The following is a 15,708-nucleotide window of genomic DNA, read 5'->3' on the forward strand; positions in this document are numbered from 1 at the left end:
ATGGCTATGATCAATGCGAGAGGAAATGTAGGTAGGAGATCATACGAGATTATCGCGCATTTATTGTGATAGAGAAGCTGAGAGGTTGGCCTAAATCAAAGTTCTGTCCTGCTTGCTCACCACAGGAGAAGGGAGACGGGAGTGAAAAATGCAGAGAGAAGTGTTGATTACGAAGATGAAGATGTGGCGAGTCAACTTGAAGAGCAAAGGTTCTTCAAAGTCTCAAATCCAGACCACTCTCATGCAAGAATTCGATGAGAGCCTTTAGAACATCAAGCTCATAAGAATCTGGCCAAGGTCCCAATAGAATCTCCTCAGGTAAAGGTTGAATGGTAAACTTCAACAAATGTACCAATGGTTGTCTTTGCACATCATGTCGGTGCATGCACGATCATCATAGCGTAGCACTATCAGCAGCATAGATGACACTGCTGGTTGTGTTATGAAACAACATAATCACACCGGTCAACATTTACAACTTTCTTGTTAAATGTTAGGTTTATAGATCTGGTCCTTAACGATTGTCCTAATGACCCAAATAATTTTTTTCATTTTTTGTATTTTGTCTAGTTTGGGAAACATCGATTTCAAACGTATTCAAAAGACGGTCGCTGACCGATTTCTCAGCCTAAGTTTTCAGAACCGGGTGCTTATTTAGATCTACCCACAGCAGCAGCAACCACTTGTTGAGCTGGTGTGTGAAGGCAACCAAATGTTTGCACCCATTATATGAATGTTTCATGAGTGAACTTTACGTACAGTCGAACCCGGATATAGTGAGCCCAGATATAACGAATTATAGTGTATAACGAATAGCTGTAAAATACCCACAAAACTATTAATCCTAATCAATGGAATGAGATTTCACTTAACAATAGCTCCGGACTTCCGATCCCCGAGACTGAGTTTGCAGATCTTCTTAACACAACATTTAGTTCGGTTTTTACTAATGAATTACCCGACGGCATGCACGATCCACTATACTTCGCGTATCCGCTCATGCAAAATATTCCATTCAATCCCATCGGCATTGTCAAAGTAATTGAATCATTGAAGAACTCGTCATCCACGGCAGTAGACGGTATCAATGCCAAAGTGCTAAAATATACTAAACGTGGGTGTAGCCTGTTTTTATCACTCATATTCCAGGAATCACTAAACAGCGCTTCAATTCCACATGAATGGCAGGTGGACAAGGTCATCCCAGCCTTCAAGAAAGGAAGCCGATCATCACCGAGTAACTTCTGCCCTATTTCCGTAACAAGTGTGTCTTGTAAAATAATGGAACATATCTTATACTCGCATATTGCTAACTTCCTAACATCCGTCAATTTTTTTCACCCAAGTCAACATGGTTTCCGAAAAAATTGTTCCTGTGACACCCAACTTGCTCTTTTCTTGCACGACTTGCATTTAAACCTAGATAGTGACATTTCGACTGACGAAATATTTTTAGATTTTGAAAAAGCATTCGATAAGGTCTCCCGTGGTCGTCTCAATAAAGTTATCCCGTCTTAACATTCATCCTTGTGTTCTAAGCTGGATACGAGGGTCTTTAACTAACCGTCAGCAGTTCGTATACGTTAACTCACACTCTTTATCCTTAACACCCGTGCTTTTAGGCGTACCTCAAGGTACCATACTTGGTCCCCTCCTTTTCTTAATATACATCAATGACCTGCCTTGTAATATTTCTTCTCATATCCGACTCTTCGCAGATGATTGTGTGGTTTACTGAGCAGTTACTAACCCCACCGACCATTTGGCGTTACAAAATGACCTATTGCGCATACAAAACTGACGTAACGCTTGGCTCATGTCATTAAATGTAGCTAAAACCGTGTTAATGTCTATTTATCGTCGTCGTAATTACAATATGCCTAATTATAGCATCAATAACATGCAGATTGCAACAACTGATTCATTCAAATATCTTGGCGTGTACATCTCGCGTGACTTAACTTAGACCTGTCATGTTAACCACGTAATAAATTCTGCTAATCATACTCTAGGTTATCTACGCCATAACCTTTTCCTCGCTCCTCCCTCTATTAAACAACTTGCTTTTCTAACCTTTGTGCTGCCCAAGCTGGAGTATGCCGATGCTGTTTTTGACCCCCACCACAATAACCTCATTAACGTCCTTGAGTCTGTTCAGAACCGCGCGACACGATTTATTCTGTCAACTTATTCGTACAATTCAAGCAGCCCAAATAAACTTACCCTCTCTAGCCTCACGCCATAGAATAGCAAGTCTTAACCTTCTTCATAAATTTTTTCATTCTTTGCCTTTTGACAACCCGTACATAAGAAGAGCACATCGCATTGCCCGCACCAGTCATTCTAACACAGTATATCCCCCACAAGCCCCTACCACGACTTTTCAGCAATAATTTTTCCTCTGCACAACACGAGACTGGAATGGCCTGCCCACCGAAGTTGCCACTATCATCGACCCACTTGCATTCAAGTGACTCATCGAAAATATCCCTTTGTAATTTGTAGTATCTTTCTTTGTCACTAACCCCCCACTCCCTCATGTAATGTCTCAACAAGAGACCTTTGAGGAAATAAATAAATAAATAAATAAGTGCCTGAAGCAGGCGAAAATGGCATCATTGATGCCACTGTAAAAGTCGCTGTGACCCAAAGTCTCCGCTCTTCCAAGTTTGGTGCTGCTTGTGTTCTGCGCCTAAAGCAATATCATTAACAGTGCATATATATCCCACAAAGAGCGTGCGTGTTCAAGACAAACCTTACGAAATCCAATCAGACTCAACTCGTGCAGCAAACAGCATGTAGGTGTTTGTTGTTGTGATACTCACTCACCCAAGTTGGCCTCAGAGAGGTTGATTGAAAAGCAGCACATACCTACCCACTGGATCGACTCGAAGAAGAATGTTTCGCATTAAAACGTACGCTATCTAACCCTGGCCCCATAATTCTTACAAATTTTAAAGTTCACAGGTGTAACACACTTCTTCAACTGGTGCTGCACTTAAATGATGCATTCTTTTTGAACACCTTTCCATTCAGCACATACCAGAGTGAGATTTTCAGAAATTGTCTCGTTAATTAAATTTTACACATTGTGCAGCAGTAAATGTGCGTTCTCGCGGCAACCCTGCGGTTGTAGTCATCTTTTGAAGCTTCTCATTCTTAGGTTATGGATACGTCGTGCTAATCCTCGACAGATATCTGTGCCGAGGGTAATGTCCATTAATTCGTTTTTATATTGTAGCACATGAAAATTTGTTAATGCTGTTGTATTTGTGATGTGGTTATCTCAATTGAGCTGACTTATCTCGCACGTGTTTTCTCTATGAACGTCTGACAAAAAGAGTGCACCTGCAATTTCTCCCGGCTGACAATTTTAAAAAAGTTGGGAAGAATGCTACATCTGCACACCTGTCAACTCAACTGAATTTTTTGTAAATTTTACAAATGTGGGATCATCCTACAATTGAGAAGTTGCTGTGTCAAGTTCTACCAAAAATAAATTCTCTTGACGTAAAAGGTTTGCTTCTCAGTTTCCTACTGACAATGTTAAAAGTCTCCTGATTGTGAAATTACGCCACGGGTTCCTACTTGTGCATGCAGAGCTTGAGTTTGCAAATTCAATCCCACCCGTGGTGGTCACATTTCTATGGGGCGATATGCAAAGATGCTCGTGTACTTAGATATAGGCACATGCCAAAGAACCACGTGTGGTAAAAATTAATCTGGAGTTCCCCACTGCGGCCTGCCTCATAATCAGATTGTGGTTTTGGCGGATAAAACCACATGATTTACTTTTAATTTTTCTTTTAAAGGCTCATTACTGTGAGCAAGTTTACATAGACTGAAGGAGGCGAAATTGGCAGAAGCACATTCGCTGAAAAGGTCACTGTGATTTAAGAACAATGCATTGTCGGTCTCTGTCGTTCCAAGTTAGCGGCTGCTCGAGTGCTGCATCCAAGGGCGAATGGTCAGTAATTATGGTCGTTAACTGTTGTGTCCTCAGTATCTTCACAAATTTTAAAGTTCAGCTTGGCAGGTAGGTACATGTGATAGCATAGTAAGTTCCTCAGTGCTCGATGGTACCATGTATGTTTCATGTGCTGGGCATGTAATGGTCCATGAACGTGCCACATTGTGTTGATCTGTTTTGAGGTGTCGCGACGCCCGATTGCTAGCTATCGCAGTTGTTGCAATTCACAATGTGCTGGCAGAGACACTGTTAGGTGCCTACTTTTTTCATGGTGTCACATATGTTTGTCATGTAAGGGTTGGACTTCTTTTTTTCTGCTTACTAGCACAAATGAAGCGTGCATGCTACCAAGTGCTGCAGTTACTAATCGGTCAAGGCTGCTCTGACAACCAGGCACTGCCTTGGATTATTTTCATATTTGTCTTCAGGAAAGAAGAATGTGCTTGGCTGAATAAGCATGGCTGCTGCTAGCACCGCTATGCAGTAGTGGTGGTGGCCCGGCAGCACAGGTTTGATGTTTTGCTAACGTCTCAAGTTCTGTTTTTAAAAAAAATAAGAAAAGACGAAGTCTCAAAAAAGAAAAAGAAAAAGCTGGGCTCGTCCGGGATTTGAACCCGGGACCTCTCGCACCCTAAGCGAGAATCATACCCCTAGACCAACGAGCCGGGCTGTCTGGTAGAAAATTGCGACAGATCCGACAGGTTGCGCTGTCGCATGTGCTTGCTTGGCTGATTGCGTATGTGGTTTATTGTCCGCATTGCATATTCTTTGCTCCATTGAATGAACTACAATGAGCGGCCCATTGCCCTCTAATATTCAGCTGCTGTCAGAGGGAATATATGATAATATCTAAGGCAACTGAGGTTGCCTGCATGGTCCAGCATAAAGAATAATTTTTTTTTCCATCATCCACCGTTTAGGCTGCTGAGCTCGAGGCCGCATTCCGATGGGGCCGGAATGCGCCCCCCCCCCTTTAACACAGTATTTAAATTTGTGTTTTAACTTTTCATGTCTGCGTTGCTTGCGCCTTTCGAACCACTGACGAAGCACTAAAAAAAAGGAAGAAAAGGTGGGGGGAGAGAGAGAAAAAGAAGTCCAGTATGACATTTGGATTCGGCAGCGGGCATTGGTATGCTGCAATAAAAAGATTCATATTATACGAATTAAGCATGGTAAACAAGCGTTTTCTGCATTCCTCCCCCATCGGAATGCGTTCCCCGCAGCCGTGAGTCGAGCCTGCGACCTCGTGGTGCAGAGATCAGCGCTGCAGGCGAAGCGCGAAAAGGAACTGCGTCCGGAAAGGAATCGTTGCATCAGCCCTGCTCTGCTTGCGTGCGGACAACCGGTTTTCCCAAGTCCTCGTTGAGACGCATATTCTGCAGCCGGCCATGCATGCGCGTACTATACTTCCTATGGCGTCCACTGAGTCGATTGCTCATCGAAACTTGTGCCAGCAAGCAAAAAAGATTTAAAGAATAAAGAGGGTGAGATGTTATCTTATTTACGTGTAACGTGGCGTCACCGACGATAGGGTAGCTCGCCACGATCCAGATTGAACATTTTAACGATACAAAGGTGGCTTTAGAGTTTACATCGGTTTTCTTTTTTCCTGTTGTTTCCTTCGCGAAGTATTCTGCCTTTATTCGCATATTTCAGAGTTCATTTCCTGTGTTTTGTATATATGTTGTAAGATTTGCTTTCTTTTACGCCCGCCACCTCATTTTCGGCTTCCATATCCCACACTGTTTTGTGTGCGGCCGCATTTGTCTTATCTGTACATATTGTCTTGCGTATTACTTTTTAAGTGCGCCAATGGGAATTCTCCGTAGCTGTTCCTGGGCACTATAATAAGCATTTTTATTTTATTATTATTATTATTATTATTATTACTATTATTATTATTGCTGTTGTTGTTGTTGTTGTTTCTGCTGCTGCTGTGCAGTTCAGCCGTGAGTGTGCGGCCCTTGTACCGGTAGGTGATGCTTTCCATTAATTTTAAGGTCACAATATAGGGGCCTTCCATTGTAGCGAACTAGAAGCCTTCTAGTTCACTGTACTTCCATTATGTTGCAGTTAAGTTTTGAACATGGCGTCCTCCGTGGAGGTTGACTTTCAGCGCGCACATAGACAAAAGGACCGAAATAACGACGAAGACAAGCGCTGACTTCTAAATGAATTTTTTTTATTTCCAATAACAAGCATATATAACCAAGACACCGAGATAAAAACGCCCCCTCCAAATGACGAAGCCAGCTCGAGTACACATTCAAAATTCAAACGACACATAACCACCTGCTTAAGAGGAACGAGAATGCACGTGCGAGCTCAAGAAAGTAGTTTATCTTTTAATGTGACGACTTTCTATGATAGGATACAGCTTAAAAAAAAAAAAACAGCAGTTGGCAATTAAGGCACATGGACGTCACGGGGTTGTTATGATTGGGGGTTCAATCCCATCGCTCGTGATCCGTTGTCAAGATTGGAGTCGTGCATGAATTAGAAGGTAGCTGGCCCATGCCGTCGTCCAACTTATCCACGCTGAGGACGTTGATGAAGGGAAGGACTGCTTCTCATCGAGAACGAGGAATATGGGTTTATTTACAGTATTTATATCAGGCTAACATTACTGTCTGAGAAAGTACATCAATCTAACATGACTGCTTGAGAGAGAGTGTCCTGAGCAGCCGCACAACAGCGGTTTTTAAACACTCGGTCCTCTACCGATACAACGTGACGCGAACGTTCGTTCGCTCATTTTATACAGGCCGCCTCTCTCCGGGACGGGTTACACACAGACACGCACACACGCATACACACCGGTGCGATTGTCGGGAGCCGACGTCAGAGGGGCCTCGTGGAACTCGGAGCCGTTCCGGGTAGCGCGTTGTCTTGCGTCTTGGTCGGTGCGTGGGAAGGAGCCTGCGTCGGCGTTCCCGCGTCAACTCCCCCACCCGTAGCAGATCAGGTTGGCGTTGTGCTGTTGCGCACAAAGCCTGCTTCGTCGAACTCATTCAGTCACAACAGCGACGAGGCTAGAGCGTAACGGTGACGGTTTCAGCACAAAGTCTGCTTCGTCGAACGCATCCTAGCTGAAGCGACGGAGAGTGGAGGATGCGCGTATTGTTCATGACACAAAGCCGGCTTAGTCACGCCGTGGCTAGAGGTTGGCGGTGACGCTCCCGGAATGTTGCCTCCACAGTCGCAACTGGGTGGCAAAACTTGCACTGCAGCTGGCCGTTCTTAACAGGGTTGTTACTCCGCTAGCCAATCATAGAAGCAAACAAAATTGTCGTCATGCGACCATTTCAAGATGGCGTTTTACTTGATACCGTTTGTCGTTTGTCGAGTTCGAATGCAACGAACGTTGTTGGCGTTGCAGGGTGCAGTCTATACAACCGCGTCGTCATTTCGCGATGCTAGAGACAAGCCAACTGAAAGCGGAAAAGAAGGGCCGTCACATTGAAACAGAAGGCAGATATCGTGAACGCAATCGTGTCTGATGCTGACAAGTTGTGTGTTGAGGACGCCGAAATTCCTTTTGCTATTTTCTCTTCAGCGCACGTCGGTACAATCTCTGAGGCCACGCCTAGCTGCACTAGCCTGCGCGGTGCCGCAATCAGAGAAATTGCGATGGCGGTTGTGAACCTTTGCTTATGCGCAGCTACGCGTAATGGTCAGAAGGAACAGTGTTCGACGGCGCATTCAACGTACATACCCAAAAGTTTTGGCGCCGAATGTGTGCCGAACCCCGCGAAATGCGATGGAGCCTGCAAAGGCCGGGCATTTCATGTTTCGGAGACAAGTCAAGTTTGTATTCCGGAGACAAAAGAGACAAATCAAGTTCGGCAAATCTATTGGCAGGATAATTTTTCTTCGTTGAAACAATGTTTTAAAAGGTGGATATCTACGGAGATTTCAAGGCGAATTGCACTTTGTTACCTCCAATAATCGTTATGTCCCGTTTCGTTATAACGAAGTTTCACTGTAACATGTGTGTGTTAATACCTTTTCTTATCTTCTAATTACAGGTGACAAATCTGAGCTCAAGCAACATTAGGAACAAGCTACATTGTCTGAGGGTGCATCAGCCTGCGGAACTCCCTGAATCTCCCAGCCCCTGTATCGTGAAATGCCAATGTGCGATAACAAACAGGCACAAGGCAAATCTCTAGAAGGTGCATTAGAAACGTTTTGCTTATGTAATGGTGTTATTGATTTTATTTATTAAAAAATTATTTGAAACCTTTGGCCACTTTAGCGCTTCATTTGTGTGAATCATCATTCTTTTGCTAAGCATGGCTTTAACATGTGTTATCACTTTTGTGGCCTTGCCAATACTTCAGTGGTGCTATGGTGGGTTGCAAGAAATGGGCCATAGGCATTGGCGCTGTCGGTACAGCCATTCTTTGTTCAATATTGCGAGGGTTAGGAACATTCCCATTGATTTGTTCATTTAGCAAGTATCAGGAGACACTCAATTTCTTTATACTTATGCTATAGTGGAAGGGTGTATCATGTTCTAAATTCATGTGAGTGCCAAATATCCACGTAAGAAAAACCTCCGTGATAGTGTTGCTAGAGTCCTTGCTATTATTCCATCCGCAAATCTCAAACAATGTTGACAAGGTAAGGAAAATTATCTTCAGTCTTCCCAAACCATCACAGATGTGCTGTGTATGCTGTTTCGAGCCAAACCACTGAAGCTCTGCAACATTTCGTTGGACAGTTGATCTGGAAGGAGACACACTCTGAATTGCAATGTTATGACTTTATTTTGGCGTCTAGAGCCTACTTAAAATGTGATCTTTGTGCTAGTGCTTCCCCTGACAATAGTGTTCCCATTGTAACTCGACAGGTTTGGTAGGTCTTGCTGTCATTTTTGCAACTGCTCCCTAGCCCAATGAACAAGTGGTGCTTTTCGATACAATTTTAAGGTGCTGATGCTTGCAATGAATGTTAAACATTCCTAACTAGAAGTTCCGCCACTTTTTAAAGAGCTTTGAATGTTCTGCGCGTACGTTACAAATCTCACTCAACGAATTGCTTTACTAAATTATAGGGCTACGTTACAGAAATATTGACTAGAAGGTATCGTACCTTGTTCTTCAAAAGTCTGTTTAGCCTTTTGGGAAAACATTTCTAAGACGGCTACAATACGTCTCGCAAAACTCCTTACAGCCATTTTTAAAACGGCTATAAGACGTCTAGCAAAACGTCTTGTATACCTCATTTGGCAGTGCATTAGACGGTCTTCACGGCGGCTACAAGACGTTTTAAGACATCCGACAAAGTTTTGTAAGACGTCTTCAAGAAATCTTAAATATATTGCCAAGACGTCTTGAAGATGTCTTGCAGCTGTTTAAGATTTTCGAGACGTCTTGGTGATCTTGCCAAGACGCCTTGTAGACGGCTAACAGACCAGTGTGTGTTCAGTGGGCAAGTTACTGCTCTTTTCAAAGAGCGGAATACAGCCACATTCTGCACAATGGACACCTAGAAACCCCTCTCGCCCTTTATTGTTGTGTTCTTGCAGTCTAACATTTAGGTATCTGCCTATCTGCCCTATATAGGGCAGACTGCATTTCAGGGGTAGCTTGTAAACTACACCTCTCGAACCCACAAAAAGGCACTGCGGAGAATGGGTAAAACGAATGTTTCGATAGAGCGGGGCCACAATGCCCTCTGACGCGCCTTCCGGGACGCCACAATGCATTTTGAAGCTCCTTGCGCAAGAATGATCTCTGGACGTCGTAATAGGACGTGACTCTTCTCAGAAGCATTGCAGGAGCTGCCGCACTCGTCTCCTTGCTCACGCGCAACAACAACGGCAGTCCAGGGAGGAGGTATGGGGAATGTTAGAGAGGGAGTAAAGAAAGAGGAGGCAGGGAATGAGTACAACCGGATCCCGCATGGACGCAGTCACGAGGCGGGTGATTTTAACTTAACCCCTTTGCGCTCGTGGCAACGGGAGAAAGGAAAAGCGTCACCAGAAAGCATTGCTAATTTGGGCTCTCTTCGGTAAAGGTGTGAGTGAATGAATGACACGGCTCTCTGAATTCTGTCTGCTACGTGTAGGAACCCAAGTGGTGCAGGCAAGGTAACCTTTAAACAATACATTATTGCGCCAAAAAGGAAAGTAAAGACTTAGGAGTAAGAGTCTGAAACGACAGATCGAGCACTGATTCAACTGATTTTATTCTTACAGCAGGGCAGGGAGAATGAACAAATGCGTATGCGTACATCAGTGTTGTTAGAGCGATTAAAGTGACGTTTTTAACAGCTGCAACTCGTTGTCAAACAGAAAAACAGACGTATCACTAATACAACCGGCGCCTCTCTGTTTTATGTAATATGCTTCCAAAAGTTATCTTGCTAACGTATCACCACTCCTGACAAGTATCTTTATCTCACGCAGTAGTGGCTGGCATCTGCCTTCCAGGTAAACCATGCAATGGGCAGGTAAATGCGCATTACATGTGTTGATTACAGACTATTCATGCTCCCGTGCCCAAACATTGACACATCTCCCCGTTTGTCCAACGTAGGACTTCCCACATTTTAGCGCTATCTCGTATATAACGCCCGTCGCACATTTCATGTACTGTATAGTGTGCTTTTTCTGGCATCCTGACTTTTTGTCGACGCGGCTTATGCGCGGACATAGTTCGGCCAACTTGCGTGGCGCCGAGAAAACAACTGGCACACCAAACCTAGTAGCGACTTTCTTCAAGTTGTGGGAAAGCCTGTGGACGTATGGCATCACTGCGGGTTTGCATCCTTCTTGGTCGGGCCTAGGCGTAGGCCTTTCTTTTTCCCCTTCACCTTCTGGAGTAAAGTTTTTGACACCACGCCAACGACCAAGCTCGGTAGCCGGCTGTGTGTAGCCTCGCCAATTGCTTATCAACGCTAGCCTGCATCGCGTGAGGGTACGACTTCATGAGAGCAGATTCAATGCAAAGAGTGTTTATTCCTCTTTTAACTCAGCGCTCCGATCTGTTGTTTCATACTCTCACTCCTAAGTCTTTATTTTCCTTTTTGGCGCAATAATGTATTCATTAGATCACAACCAAGTTGCCGAGCGACAATTTCTACGTAACATTTAAATTCGCATCAGGATTGTCGTATACCGTTAACGTCACCGCCAAATACCCTCAATGAACGCAAACAGCACAGAAAGCGTCGCTTTCATCGGTTCCACTAATGACGAGAGCGGCCCTTCGTCGCGGGGAAGTCGTGCCACCAGTGCCAGTGGCGACAACACCCAAGGGAGCGTCACATCGAGCCTTACTCGTAGCCGCTCGCCATCGTCCCTTGCAGGAGCAGTGAATCATGCCACACACGCTGGTACCGCGAACTGACCTCAGTAGTAGACGCCGCGGACGAGCGCAGCCCTCCTCACCTCACGGCACCCTGCCCCCCCCTCGGAAGCGCAAATGAGATCGCTCACGCGGCTGCGGTTGCCGCGGCCGCCGGCAACTCAGCGCATGCGCAGGCCGTCTCCCCTCCGCGCCTCCTCCGCTTTCCGCCTCATGGTTCCGCTACCCCCTTCATGTTAGCCATTCATGTTAGCCGTATTAAATTTTACATATTTGCCTCCTCGCTTATTCTGCATTGTTATACACTTTAAATATGGTTGGAAATTTCAGAAGTAGTGAAAACCTGTGCAACCGCGCAACTGACAAAACGGGTTCGAAAGCTGCGAAAAATAATTTTTAATATTTCTGCATTCGCTCCCGCAGTGAAGCAAATGTGAACTGACACAAGTGCACAAATGTGATACAAGTAGACAAGAAAGTAGGCACTAGGCACAAAGCTATTATCGCAGATTGACGAGCTTCATAGCTGGCATGACAAGAAGGCGTTATTATGCAAAAAAGAAGTGAGGCGTGCAGACAGGACACAAGAGTAGAGAAGTGGACAACACGAACGCCGACTATCAACTGAAGGGAGCACTGAGGTGAAAAAAAGAAAGAAGACACAAAACTCATCTGCACAAGCTCAGGAATGGTATCAACACATGTCAGTCGGGTACACGTGCCGGTCTACGTGAGAGATAACTGTTAATGCACTTAATCTCTTCCTTATGTAAAGTAATCGAAGGTTGACTCACGCACGCACTTCCACCATTATAGGTATGCCATGCCTCTACCATAAGACGCGTATCTTCATTCTTATGCCTGTACAATATCGCGCATTCATCTAACTCTGGCGCGCAGTTACAATCTTGGCAATGCAGGGAAAAATTAGAAGGCGATCCACCGGTTAACGACCTTTTATGTTCCATTAGCCTCTGATTCATACACCGTCCCGTTTGCCCTACGTAGAACTGGCCACAGCTAAGGGGAATTTTATAAATCCCACCCATACGACAGTCAGTAAACCTGTTGTTCTTATTGTGCTTCACTAGACAAATATCTGTTCGTTTTTTGCCTTTTACCTGCTCCTTTTTCCTCTGTACGGCAGCGCATATCTTACCTAGTTTATTGGGAGCAGTGAAAGCAACATTACCATCATATCTACTTGCAACTTCTTTAAGCCTGTGCGACAGGCTTAAATTGCATAATAATGAATCCTTACCAACTAGCTCAGCTGTCTGTCGTTCTAAGAAGGCGTTAGGCGCGAGAGGTGAGGCCGAAGGTCGCTGTTCCTTCTGCCGCTCTAGACACGAACTCACATCCAAGTGCAGTTCCGCAGCTCTCTTCTTGTGCACGTGGAAGAGGAAAAGGTGTGCGAGCCTCCTCTGTGTCATTCGACTGCGCAAAAATGTTTTTACTCGCCTCAGAGTATTTAAAGATCGCTCTCCTGAAGCAGCTGACGCAGAAAACACGAGTTGTAGGTACCGGACAACCTGGTACATCATTTTTTCCGCGTTTGGTTTTCCGGTTTTCAGCATTTGCAAGAGTTCTGGTCAGTTTTCTTGGATCTTAAGAGATAGTTTGGAAATGTACAGTGTCCGGTGATTGCCTGGCTTGTGTATTATTTTGTAGGGAAGTGCGGTGGCATGAGGGAAATGTTCCTCATCCATTGATGCGTTGTTGTTCCCTCTCCGTATGTAAGTCAATATCCCGCCATTTTTTGTGTACATCTGTTTCCGTAGTTGCGATTTAATGAAGAGTTTTGTTAATGGTATGTTGAGTGGCGTGCCTTAATTTGCGGCTTCTGAACCGGCCATCGTGCCACCGTTGTAGGTCCAGTTGATCATCGGCTTTCTGGAAAGCAGTGGACCACACAGCCATCAGTTTGAAAATTCAACGTGTAAAAATTTTGATTTTGGCGTAAACAGTCGGAAAGTGGGGGGCCCTGCTCTCTGTGGAAAAATGTTGGGGGGGGGGGGGGGGGCGGGCAAACGCCCTCCGGTACCGGGGTCCCTGCTGACCTAGATCATCGTTAGTGCTGTCGCTGTATGCTTCAGACAATCAGTTGCGTTGGGGCCAGCACATAAGTAATGTGGCATGCTTGGACGCCAACCTTTCTTGGGAAATGTGTCGTTAGAAATAATAATCATAATAAACATTATTATTGATCGTAAGCACACGTACGGTCATCATCATCAATCAGCATCTTAATCATAACCAAACAAGCGATTAAAGGGATCGACAATTGGCCAGAATGCGTTGTGAGACGTTGATGGAAGTGAAATGACCATGACATATAGTAATAGAATCCCGCACGCTGTTTGCAATATAAATGGGAATTATAATTTTAAATCGGCAAAGAAAGTCTCAGAAACCAGTAAGTGGCGATACCTGGCAGTGAAATTTTGGTACTTCCGATGTATTCTATGATATTACTTTACGTAACTCGACTGTTATTAAGTACAGCACAACCATTGCTTAAAGTTTTAGTTGCTATATTATTACACATCATATGCTTCGGAAATCAAAAGCGCACGCATGTTTACGGCAACACGCCGAACTGCGTGTGACGTGCGAAAGCGTCGTTTCGTTTTGAATCCGATTGGCTTTGGTTTGACTGGTTAAATACCGAAGCAGTTGGACAGGAAGCCACGAAGACACGGAACTATTGCCGAAGAAATACTTTAACACTTCGGAAAACACGAATCGCAGGAACATCGACTTGATAACGAAAATCATACTTTTTCACAGTTACGGCCGCGCTTGTCGTCTGCCTCCCACTAATGTCGGCGTATAATCGCTATCGCGCTCACCTGTCGCCGTTTTCAGCATGCTTCCTGTGAACGACTACACCCTCACTCCAGATAGAAAAATTCGGACAAAAAATGTTCCACGGCGTTTGCCGCGTTACCGCTTCATGATTAGACACTCTGACCGGTGAGCATTCCATTGCATTAAAAAAAAATAGGTGCCATGAAAATTGGTTGCCACCTGGCGTGATAACTGTTTTTAATGTAAGTATGCAACCAACTTGTGCTTGCGAAATGACATATTACTGGCACGTTTTAGTTGGCATCACAACTTAGTAATTGAAATCATCAACGGAAACGGAAGTTGTGCGTTATTTCCGACGCTTGTGCGTCTGGGCACTTCTGATTTATTTTTTTCGAGCCAAAACACGACAGCAGTTGTGGCGATAGCGTACGGCCCGTCATCTGTAGCGATGAAGCACGCTACGCCGTGCATTACTGACGCGACGATGGGGCAACAACCGTCGACCACAGTGTGTTTGTACAATCGTATAATCGCGTGCTTCGTAAAAAGCGTCATTTCCCGCGATCTATGCGTGTTTCGTCTCGTTTCTCGCCGTGCTGCACCGGTGCGTCGGAACAGCGGCCACGCTGAAACAGTCCTTGTTTTCTTGCCTTTTCTTGTTTTTCTTATCTTTCTTTTTCAGGATGGTTGTCTGTAATAGATCCATTGAGACCCGTTTCGAAGAATCTTAGTATAGGTGACGGCTGTTGATAATTATGCCCATGTTTGCTGCATACAAAGTTAAGCACGAAATTAAAAAAAAGAAGGCCTGACCTTACTCAAAGTTGTAAAAGAAAAAAAAAAGGAAAATAAGGGAGGAGTAAGAACAAAAAGGACTCGGGCTCGTCCGGGATTTGAACCCGGGACCTCTCGCACCCGAAGCGAGAATCATACCCCTAGACCAACGAGCCGAGCTGGTTTCCCTTACACCGCTATATGATGTCTAAAAGGAGAGATAAGCGTGCCACCCGCTGAAATTGAAGCGAGTAGTCTGCGCGTCAATGCAGAAAAAAACATGTTTTGACCAGTTCATGCGAACAGCAGTTTTTGCTATTTACACAGTATTCGCATAGCGTGACTTCCTAGTGAAAAAAAAAAAAAAGAAATACTGTGAACTAACAATGGTACAAAGGACGGCCATGCATCACAAAAACGCACTTGCGAACTTGTGCGGCAAGAGACACAGGTCACCTCAGAACGACAAAGCATAGCAAGAAACGAAAAAAAAGAAGAAAGCCAACAAGAAAAAAAAGGAGGGATAAAAAATAAGAATAAACGACGAGCAAGCGTTCGCGAGACTCGCAGAAGCAGCGCGTGCCTTTCGCAGTAAAAGTGAAGGACGACGCTTTTCTGACATTCTTATTACTGATTTATTTCCTCTTGTGCTTACCTGAATCCTCGGACAACATTGCTGTTAGCAGCCTGAGTTTTTCACAATTATATGCATATAGTTGAATACTGATAAGAGCGCTTGGCAACTGCAAAGTTATGTGAAAGAATCCAGGTTGAAAAACATCACAAATTTATTTTCGACGTTACGGTCGGTCCGCAGCCAAAACGGTCAAAATA

The 15,708-nt window shown here is 44.6% G+C and overlaps 2 non-coding genes across 2 annotated transcripts; both read right to left on the reverse strand.

Moving 5' to 3' along the window:
* Positions 1–4,563: 4,563 nt before the first annotated feature.
* TRNAP-AGG (transfer RNA proline (anticodon AGG)) lies at positions 4,564–4,635 on the reverse strand. The gene has a single exon. It is a non-coding gene; the product is annotated as a tRNA-Pro (tRNA).
* Positions 4,636–14,978: 10,343 nt separating this feature from the next.
* On the reverse strand, positions 14,979–15,050 carry TRNAP-CGG (transfer RNA proline (anticodon CGG)). The gene has a single exon. It is a non-coding gene; the product is annotated as a tRNA-Pro (tRNA).
* Positions 15,051–15,708: the final 658 nt, after the last annotated feature.

Source organism: Dermacentor andersoni, chromosome 7 (genome assembly GCF_023375885.2).
Source record: "Dermacentor andersoni chromosome 7, qqDerAnde1_hic_scaffold, whole genome shotgun sequence".
Taxonomy (NCBI): Eukaryota; Metazoa; Arthropoda; class Arachnida; order Ixodida; family Ixodidae; genus Dermacentor; species Dermacentor andersoni.